At 47.7% G+C, this 11,181-nt stretch overlaps 1 long non-coding RNA gene across 7 annotated transcripts in view; it reads right to left on the minus strand.

The window, feature by feature from the left end:
- Positions 1 to 11,181, minus strand: part of LOC120850036 — a 75,019-nt gene that overhangs the window by 51,048 nt on the left and 12,790 nt on the right. Inside the window, exon 3 of one of the 7 annotated variants that reach the window (XR_006078130.1) lies at positions 2,529 to 3,079. The exons of the other annotated variants lie outside the window; for them this stretch is intronic. This is a non-coding gene — a long non-coding RNA (uncharacterized LOC120850036). The remainder of the gene's footprint in view (positions 1 to 2,528; positions 3,080 to 11,181) is intronic. 7 annotated transcript variants of the gene reach the window in all.

Genomic DNA, 11,181 nt, shown 5'->3' on the forward strand with positions numbered 1-11,181 from the left:
TGATGAAACAAAATATAAGCCTACCAAGCCAGGCTAGTTTGCCTTGATGCAAGCACAGTGCCTCGGCCGACAAATGACGTTCTATTCTTGGTCACTTGCCATATTTGGTGGGAATAGTAAAGTAAATGAAAATAAGGCTATCTCTCTTGCAGCCCACAGCTGCAAACGAAATTCATATACCTCGATAAACGACCTAAAAATAAAATTGGGTGGTGGCCAAGCGGTTTATGGTGTCAAATTTCAAATTTACAGACTGTGTTGTTCTGGTTGAAGTCCTCCTGGTGTATATGTTTATCCTTATTAATTATACTTAAATTGTTTTTTTTTTTATTTTTGAGGCACTAGCACATAATTTATACGCTAATTCAGCTTTAGAAGCGTTTTAAGAATACTCCACGGCTTCCTAGTGCTTGTAATAAATTCTCAATAAGAGCGGGTTTCAATTTTTTTTCTTGCTCTCGCTGCTGCTTGCTTCCTCACCCTTAAAATGCTGACAACTCGACACAAAAGTAATAAAAAAATGTGCTTCAAATGTGATGAAGATGAGCATTTCCAAGTTGTACCCCTGCTTCATGCCCTGACCATGCCACCATACCACAGCTGAATGCAGCGACGAATGGTCCCAGGTGCTGTGACCCGACCGTACATAGGCTTACGGTGTGGCGCGACTCATGCAGCCCCTATGCTTGATGATGGAGCCAGTGTGCGAGGTGCGACCTGCTAGAGCTGTGCAAGCCACAGCTTTACAGCCTGCAAAGGGTGGGAAGATGCCCCTCCCTTTGCAGAGCTTGCAATAGCTTAGCAAGAAGCTATTGCAAGCACTAGGGAGCCACAGTGTGTGAATAAAGGCACTTCTGAATGTGAATTAGTGTGTAAATTATGCGTCTATACGTTAAAACTTAAAAAAAAGTATTATTTATAAATATATATATACTGTATACTAAAAAAAAGGCAAAAAGAAAAGAAACGTCTCCAGGTGGGTTTGAACCCAGAGCTCCACTGCCCTTGATTTCAGTTCCCTAAAACCCGCTTCAGATGGGGCAACTTTTCTAGCAATTTTGAGGTTGCTGGCGGGTAATTCCCTAGGTTTTCCCAGATCAGCACGAATTTCTGAGATCAGGTTCGGCTTAAAACAGACACGCAACTCGAACAAACTGGAAAAGTTTGAAGCGGCAGCAGCCAATCAGGGACGCAATATTTTCACGTGACACCCCTGTGGTGGTGAGGATGACAGCTGAAGACTTGGTCCTGGTTTCAAATGGATCGTTTTTAGAAATAAACTTTTTCAGAAACATGAGTGAGTATTAATGCCAGTCAAAGATATAAAAACATGTTTTTAGCACGTAGTTGTGCGTCTATATAGTGCAAGAAAAATCAAATTTCATGATGATGATGGCAAGTCGTAGCAATTTGGTTGCAGCGTCTGAACGCAGGCGGCCTGTGTTGCTGGTGTTGCGACGTTAAGTTGCTGGGGGAAATTGCCCCGTCTGAAGTGGGGCTTAGGCTTGCTTCCACCGTTCACGCTCGGCGAGCAAGCCCGCTTCAACCGTTCACACCTCAAGGCAAGCTGGACAGCTACAAGCCACCTAAATGTCTACCGCCGCATCCCCGGCCAGGCCGTGACGCGACATAACTTATTAAAAGTCTTGCTGTCAGTGCCACGACCGGCCAGAGTGAAGTCGAGAAAGAATCATCTAAATCACTTCGTAGCTTTCTTGGAACGACCCCCTCAAGGGAGAGTCGTCCCTCCGCCTTTTGTCGACTGTTGGACTGACGCGAAGAAACTAGCCGTCTTGACCCAGCAGTTACAAATCATAGTGCTCATTAACTCGCCTGCCAGCGTTCCAGGTGCCAACCGCAATTTCCGCCAGTTTACCCGACACCCGCTGACAATCTCGTCTGCCAGTGTTCCCGGTGTCAACTGCCATTTCCGCAATCTTTCCAACACCCACTGTCAAAAACCCATCTGCACTCCAGGCCTCGACAAGCGCTTACTTGCCTACCGCATCACCCCAAGCCTAAATCCTAAATCTGCAATGAGTCCTGGCTGTTTCCCCTCCTCCCACTCGTTATCCTGCCTTCCAGCGAACATGCCGTGACTCTCCTCTGCCTCTGGAGACGACTTTCTTACATCTTAACCGCGCTCCCAGTCTCCTGCCAACCACTATTCTAGGGTACCCGAGAAAGCGTGTATTCAACCTCGTTCTTCGAGCCCTTTAGGTACTTGATTCGAGGAGACACCTGCTGAGGTCTGCCGTGAGACAAGTCGCCAAAATTCCAACATATTTGTCTCAACGGGCATCGTTAGCATTAGTGAACAACCCGCTCAACGAATCCGTATGACTCCCTGGGGACGACTAGAAGCAGAGGCATACCGAATGAGCCTCACGTTGGATGTGCCATTTTAATACTGGTTTCTTTATGGAGTTCGCTTAGCTACTAATAATCACCGCCCAATCGGTATGCGCTCCGCCCGTCACCCAGGGAGTGACATACAGCACCGAGAAGACAGCGAATAAGTTTACTACCTCACGGTTGCCCGTCGTTCAGAGCCAGCAGTCCAGGCACGCCGACCCTTGTTGTCGTCCGTCGATCAGAGCTCACAGTCAGAGTCAGTGTCCAGGCCTGCGGATCGTCCTTCCCATGCCAGCGCTGCGTAGGCTGGCTGTCCCGGGCTATCACTGCCCGAGTCTCGCTGCGGAACCACCCCGGGATCGTCGTGGCCTAGGCTAGATGGCCAGGACTCGCCGCTTCTACCGGTCCGGTTTGAACCTCGCTGGTGGACCGCTCCAAGCCAGGCAGCCCGGCTCCGATGTTCCTGCCCAGCTCCAGCCTCGCTCAGCACGCACTGTCTCGCGCCAGCTCGTGACTTCTTTCTCCGCCGACCGCCTGTCACGTGCCCTCTGCGTCGTCTTTCACCCTTGGCTCCCACAAAGTTAAGGAAAGGGAATGTACCATTATGCTCAGTGAAGTTCGGTGAGAAGACCCGGGACTCGAGCAGGAATGCCGTTATCCTTGGTGTGACCCTACGAGACTCTCTTGCTGCTTTTGCTGGGGTTTATCTAACTGAAGTACCTGTCTGAAAAGTAGAAGAAACATATGTGCATAACACTCATTATTCACAAGAAAATTTGTCAACATCCAAAATGACCCATGGAGAAAACTATGTGAGGAATTTGTTGGCCACGTTGGCCGAGTCACCTCTCGTGGCCAATGTTTCATTGCAACTTTAATTGTAGTAAACAGTCAAAGGGTATATTACAAGGTGCAATTTGGTTTTGTGCGAACCTACAACGCACAAAACAGCACTCTAACACAGTATGTAGAGGTACCTCTAAACAAATTCCAGGGTTTCATGGAGCCTCCTTCAGATAACTGATGTTGAACATAAAATGTGTGCACCAAGGAGTGAGCAAACAGTGACTTTCAATTAGTCTCAAGCACCAGCGACATGTCGACGAGGAGTGCAATGCGTAGAATGTCGTCTAGAGGTGTGCAGCCAAGATAAAAAGGCGAGATATAACGATATCAGAATAAGATCACACCAAAAAGGTTCCGTTACAATCTAGGCACAATAATGAGTCAACCGACGTACAGCCGCGATTCACTCTGTGTTGAGGTGAAACATGGCCAACAAAATATAAAAAAGGCGTCTTTTTTTTTTTTTTCTGTACATCATTTGCTCTGCGCCGTTGATAGAAGGACAGTTGGGCGGCGTCACAAAGTCACTCGCTAGCGCTTTTTCAAATTCGTTCATCGGCACTCATGGTATACCCGGGAGGAGAAAAGTACGAGCTCAGAGCCGAGCCGCCGAGCGTCGATTGCGGCTTTCCTAAAGAGAAGCTCCGGTACACTTCGGCGACTCGTCAGCTTCAGACGCCTCTTCGAACGAGCCTGACGTGCCCGCGAATCCAATGAGCCGAACGGGCGCGGCAGAAAGCACGCCGGAAGGAAGGGGGCTGGAGGCTGAGTATCCGAAAGAGACGCGGCGCTGGTTTCTATGTCTATTTCGTACATGAGATAACAAACTGGCAAAGCTAGCCGAGTGTGAACAGTGACCGACGTTACATTGGAGCACACGCAGTCGAAATGACGCCTGCAACAGAGCACAGCTAGGTGCTTTCAACAGGGGACACAGGCGTTCAAAAAGGCCTCGATTTAAAAACTTCACTTATCCTTTCTGTCCTTCGGTGTTTACTTTGATCCGCGTACGCCAAAGCACTCAATGCTGCAAGTAATAGAGTCGTGTATACGTACCTTTCGAAGCAATTGAAAGTGTGTAGGTTTCGCTCGATGCCCACGACATCGAGCGACATCGAACGACATCGAGTGCGACGAACGCCAATCACGCCGGCTGGCCAGGCTGGCCAGGCTGGCCGGGTCGCGCAACACACAGTCGTTGACACAGACATAGTGGTGACAGTGGCGCAACCGACGCCCGCCCGCTGCGCACTGCGCATGCTCGTCTTGGCGGCTCGCCAGCACGCCGGCGACGCCGGCATCGCGCCGGGCCAGCCGGGCTCGCTCTCTTCGAAGTTCGAACAGTTCGAAGTCCAAACTGTGGCCCAAACTGCTTGCGCGCGCGCGCGTGTTGGCGATGGAAACTGTCTTCTCAAAAAACGAGGCTGTAACGTATCGTTTGATGGCGCAAGTGCACGTATTTTTCACGTCGTTTTTTGGACAGTGTGTGTATCTCGCGAAACAGGTGACGAAAAGTGGTGGGTGAAATGTGCTCGCATGTCGTCGTGGATTTTGTGTACCACGTAGGATTACCCAGAAAGGTGGGTCAATATCGATAAATGTGTGCGTAAGAAGCAACTACATGCACGGGACCTGTCAAACCTATTCACCGTCATTATTTTATCGTGCAAACCGACATTGTCACGTATAGCGTTCGATTTCGGTCCCAACACCGGTAACTAGTATATCGTGTCATGATGTTGTATTTCTCACCGTCGGTAACTTCGTATTGATATCGTATTCGATGTGGTGGTCGTGTCCCAACACCGATAATTTCTTGTTGTATTGCGATGGTGTGTTGCAACATCGAATTGCATCCCGGTACATTGGGTTTATCGTTAGGCGATCAACTTTTGTTGCATTACAACTGCAATAAACATTTGTTGGAAAACGATCACTCCAATGAGCACGTCGTTATTGGGCTTTCTCATTAAAAGGTAGGTCGCGGCGGGTGTTCCGGCTAGTTATTCTGAATGGTTTGGTGGTTGTCTAGTTTCAAGCGCGCGAGGCTGTGTGTACTGTGTGCCGTACTAACAGCTGTACATACTTGCACTGTCGATCAATGTTAATGTGTTCGCAACGCAGAACGTTTATGTTATGTGTGTATCCACACCCAATATATTTTTCGCGTATTGCCGTGTGGATATGCCAACGTAATGTATGTTGGTAACTTGGTACCCGCGTTCTGAGATATATGCACGCGATATCATATTGTATTCTCCTTTGGTCCCATGATCGACGACCAATATTTGTATATCGTGTGGCCGTACAGTATGTCCATGTCGGTCACCAATATGCACGCGATGTCGTATTCTATTCCAATAACCGTGTAGTATATCGGGGTATTGTGCTCCGATATCGTGTTGTATACCAATAACCGCAAGTTATATCGGGATATTGTGCTCCAATATCCTGTTGTATACCAATAACCGCATACTATATCGGGATATTGTGCTCCGATATGAATTCCCATCGTGCGTATTGGGTTAATCGGATAACAATAAGTTTTTATTGGTTTCCATCATCATCTTTGGAATACAATATTTCCAATGAGCCGAGTTCATATTGGCCTTTTTCAATAGGGCTATATCAAGTTTAGTAACAAAATACAAGGCTACTGACATTTGACAAGAATTCAGATGCAAAATAAAATGTGTATTTTATATCTTTGGACTACCACAGTCACTCGTACATATGCAGCTTTAAGCATCGACTAGAAGAGCAACGCAACCTTATGTACTCCATAAAATGCTGTGCATTGCGTGTCTCCATAAAAAAAATTAAGGTACCACAACATGTTTCAGAATAAAGCAGTCCTTGCTGACCTGTTTTCATTAAATACAAATGTTCTTAATCCCTGTTCATAAAATACAGTAATCCCTACACCCAAGTTAACATACTAAGCTATATCTAATTACTTTGGATGGAAAAATATATTGTCTTAAAAATATCACAGCCACTAATACATATGCAGCATAAACACTGACTAGAAGAGCCCACAGGCTCCATGTTCAAAAAAAAAGGGTTGTGACTAAGCTGAATCTGTGTAATTTAGAAACAACTGAAGTTCACCTTTTTTTTCACAGTTTGAAGAGCAGAGTCAATTTCTTTTATGCGCTCGAGTACTTTGGGCAGTTTAGAGTTCACATCTCTTAGCAGGAGGTGTCCACTCCCCACCTTGTCCATGTCCTTAACTGCCTCACCCTTGCTTATGAGTTATTGTGCACTCAGTAGAAGTGCTTTAAGAGAAGACAGTTGTGGGGGACAGTGAGCGGACTGCGTGTAGAAGACGGCGCGCCAGCAGGAAGAAGAAAAAAGGACGCTCGTGGTAGGTGCGCGAGGACGAGAGTTCGAAGGGCCGTGAGGAACGAAAGAGGCGGTGCTGAACGAGCCCAGGCAAGACCTGGACCACAGGGCAACCGTGGCCTTCCACAGCATCGACGGCACAATTTGAGTATTTATAAAGTGTTTGTCTATGATAGCGCTTCTTGTGTGACTTCCTCGGAGCGAGTAGAACTAGGCCTGATCGGGAATTGACAGGCGACCCACATAACTGGGGCAGTTATGTGGGTCGCCTGTCAATTCCCGATCAGGCCTAGTTCTACTCGCTCCGAGGAAGTCACACAAGGAGCGCTATCATAGACAAACACTTTATAAATACTCAAATTGTGCCGTCGATGCTGTAGAAGGCCACGGTTGCCCTGTGGTCCGGGTCTTGCCTGGGCTCGTTCAGCACCGCCTCTTTCGTTCCTCACGGCCCTTCGAACTCTCGTCCTCGCGCACCTACCACGAGCGTCCCTTTTTCTTCTTCCTGCTGGCGCTGTCTTCTACACGCAGTCCGCTCACTGTCCCCCACACAGTTTGAACGAGACTGAAAATGAGATGTAGCTGATCAGGCGCTGATCCCTGCGGGGCAGGCTGCCTTCTTACGTGACAAAAAGCCCACCAACTTCTCTCTACCCTACCCAACCCCCCCCCCCCCCCCCCCCAAACCAGAAACTTATACGAGTAGAGTGGCTATAGCAAGTTAAGGTGCGTTCTTGACAGGAATCGGCAGCGCGGGAGTGTTGTACGGCATTTCTGATGTAACCCCCACTCCTCCACGCTAAACGAAAGAAGCAAAAAAGTGTGTAGCACTGCCAATTAACCAACTCGCTTAAGATCGCGGGTATTGTTTTCGCCAGTGGTTTGACGGCAGTAGACAACACACGACAGCGTGCACATTCGCGCACACAATGATGGTTTTGGTTTCGTTTTGACAAGACAAATGAGCTCGAGAACGGATGTGCCTGTGCTCGCGATTCTTCACGGCTAAGCGTCCAAATATGGTAGGCTACCAAATAACAGGTAAAGCTAGTAAAGACCACTTACTTCTGCTCATGTTAATGGCCAAGGTAGCCCACCGGTGCCGAGGCACCATCTTCCACGATCACGGCAAATCGGGACCACGGGCAACTGCATGCGCGCTCCAACCGCGCCAACCAACTATGCCCGAAACCAAACCGATGTGTTCGTATATAAACTCTTTGTAGTAAAAAACGACATCGCACTCTCGATTAACTAAAATCGACGAATCGCCCTGAGGTTAGACATGGTTCGGAGCCCCAGTCGAGTTGGTACGAGTCACCCGCAGTGACACCTAAGCAAAAGTACCCACCTCATGGTGGCCCGTGACCAACCGTTTTCCACTAAATTTAGAGAAAACACTAAAAAAAAAAGTTGAAATTGGTGTTTTGGAGCAGGCTGGCGCCGGGAAGTGAATTGGCGCAGGGTGGCACAATTGGCGCAGCGCTTCCACCCCTGCATATTTTGGCGAAATGTAGCAGGATGTAGCAGAGTTAGCCCCTTGGCGCAGAGTTTGGCACAAGTGGTGCAGCAATCACATCACTGATGTTGGCAGCGCCGATTCCACAGAAATATTAGTAGTTGCACGGTGTTTAATTGGGGGAAGACCTGTGTTTCGGAATTAGTTCAATTTGAAACAAATGCATAATCGTAAACATATAATTAAAACAGTGCAAACGAGCACAAAGACAAGTAGAAGACGGCACAGAGACACAGCGCTGACTCACGACTTGCTCTCTTTTTCGTCTTCTTAAAACACATCAACATAAAAAGACGCGAGTCAGCGCTGTATCTGTGTCCCTTCTTCTAATTGTCCTTGTGTTCGTTTGCGCTGTTTTAATTGTGTTTTTTTATACACCACCGACTAGCTCACCTCAAAACATTACTGCAAATGCAAAACATTCACCTTTCTTTTTCTCTCTTTTTTTTTTTTTTCGAGATTGATTAGCGCTAAGTGGCGCATTTGGGTAAAGATTGAACTGTACTCGCGCTCCGGGGACCTGTAAAAAGGCATGAAAGCAGGAAATAAGCAATCCTATTTTTCCTTCAGTATTTTCTTTTTCTTCTTTCTGTTAAACAAATTATTATTATTTGCAAAAAAAAAACAAAAAAAAAAAACGGAAGCTTTGCGACAGTTAGCGCATTAACATTGTGTGGTGCTTAGCTGGTGGGGTCAGTAATGTGGAAACGGACGGCGAGCAAACAATTTTCAAGGCGCAATTGCCGCCCCCCTCAAGCACACACACACACAGATGTCCCAAACTTCCGCTGCCGCTGCGCCCGAAACCCACAACTTTTAACAGCCATCACATCTATCGTCGTCTACTCACAAACGCGCAAATCATTTTTAAAAAAAAAAAAAGAAAAGCTACAGTAACAAATGGCCAGGGACTTTTCAGGCATTCCCCCATCTAGTAGTGTTAAAAGTGTTCAGAAGACGTGTATTGCCTTGTGTTGAGATGATGAGGGCAGTGGCATAGGAAAGGGAAGGGTCTTTTTTTAATGATATTGTTTACTGGAAATGACTGATTTTCCTGCCCCCCCCCCCCCCCTTTTCCTATGCCACCGCATCTAAGCACAAGACAATACAGGGATAAAAATTGTGCACTGCTCTAGTTTTTTTTCTTTCGTCAATAAAAATATTTAACCCTAGAAAAAAAAATTATCGCCAGAACCTTTTTTTTTGGGGGGGGAGGGGGGGGGGGGGTTGATGTGAGTGGGATGCCCCCGAGTTTTGGAGTGGGTAAAATATTACGAAGTGTCTAGCGTTACGTCCAACGTAACCCAAGTTAAGTCCAAATCTCCGCCTTTCCCAGGTTCACGGGGGAGAGAGAGGAGGGCGGGGGGGTTAGGTATACGTGTTTCAGTGCTCCGACTGGACGTAATGCTAGCCACAGTGAAAATATTAATAAAAAAGTCCCACCCCCCCCGCCACAAACACATACATACACATTGATCACCTGCGTCCAATCCCCGAGGCATGAGCACCGTTTACTCTCAAGTGCACCACCCAAGGCTAGTTATTTCTTTCAATAAAAGCAAAAATATTTGCTTGAAATTAATCTAATTCTGAAACTAGAACCGCCAATATTCCCACTGACTCGTCGAGGCTGCATAAAAGCCGATGTCATTCACAACACAAAATTGAGAACATCTACACCACTGTGTTCATAGTTTCCCGCGACAAAATCGCGCCACACGCGGAGTGCAGGTAAATAAGGTCCAACAGACTCAACAGCTTCGTGCTAACGAGCGTCCGCGCCTCCGCACGCAATCCGCACTCGGAGTGCGGATAAGAATCCAGCACAAACCGCACTCGGAGTGCGGATAAGAATCCAAAATTATTCGCACTCGGAGTGCAGATTAGAATCCACCACCGGGCGCGCTGAGTCCGTGCTCCGGAGCGCGAGAGTTAGATGCTCCTTTCACTAAACGGACAGGAGTGCCACCGGAGACCGACACTCGAGCGCGCTCTTCGTGCACCGAAAATTTCTCGTAGCGCGAGTGACTTCTTCGCGCTCCATGACGTCACGTAAACAAACGAGATGGCTGCGCTGCTTTTGAGACCGTCGAGTCGAGAGGCGTAGCCGGAGCGCTGCCCCTTTTCAGTTGATCAGTGCTTAATCCAGCAGGTAAAAACGATTTGATTTGAAAGCTAAGACAGCAATTAGCGTTCCGAAAAAGGTTTGTTCGTGCATCTCGCATGAAAAAGAAATTCGTCTGTCAAACGGTAGCATGCCGGTAGCACAGCGACAGAAAAGTTGCAGAGATGAGGAGATTAGGACCGCGCTTTTCCTTTTATAATGCTTAGCCCAGCGAATAAAGATACTTCGATTTGAAAGCCAAAACATCAGCAAGCGTTGAGGAAAAGGTTTGCTCGTGCGTCTTGCCTGAAAACGAATTGATCTCTCGGACGAAGTGCTGATAGCTCAGCGACAGAACAGTTGTGATGAAAGGACAGTCAGACCGCTGCCCTGCTTAGAATGCTTAGCCCAGCCGCAGCGAATAATGATACATAGATTTAGTGATGGGACGAATCTTTATCCGAATCGAGATTCGGAGCTGTTAAGTTTGTAAAAATCCTGCTTATTAGTTAAGGTGATTTTTGTTAGGAAAGTTTATCTTTCCAGAGTTGCGTCGGCATTGTTTTTTTTAGCTTTCTATGTTTGTGTCGGCGGGGCCAGAGCGGCCGCGACGCGGGAGCGGTTCCCCCCGCGGTCGTTAAGAAGCGTCTCGGGTTTCGGAAGCCTGCTCGGACCGGGAGCGGGACAGCCCGCGCTTGGAGGCTTGTAGCTTTTAGCCGAATGTGCCTGTACATAGAGGTTTTTGCCACTTAGTATCAAATTGTCGCTTTTTACCCGTTGTAATAATTTAGCTGTTGGCGCCAGCCCGTCTGCGTAAAATGCAGGGGTTGATTCTAGAAAGAATTTGGATTTGGCCGTTGGAAGTGCTAGGCTGACAGCTTGTTGACCATTGGAGAACAGCGTACCACGTGGGAGTGGTGAAATTTGAAGGGATTGGTTGGAGCCTGAGGGGAAAGGAGGCCCCTACGAGGCTACAAAAGGATCCCCGAGAGGGATTCTGCAGATTTGGCTT

This window comes from Ixodes scapularis, unplaced genomic scaffold, assembly GCF_016920785.2.
Source record: "Ixodes scapularis isolate PalLabHiFi unplaced genomic scaffold, ASM1692078v2 PGA_scaffold3__209_contigs__length_174095766, whole genome shotgun sequence".
Taxonomy (NCBI): domain Eukaryota; kingdom Metazoa; phylum Arthropoda; class Arachnida; order Ixodida; family Ixodidae; genus Ixodes; species Ixodes scapularis.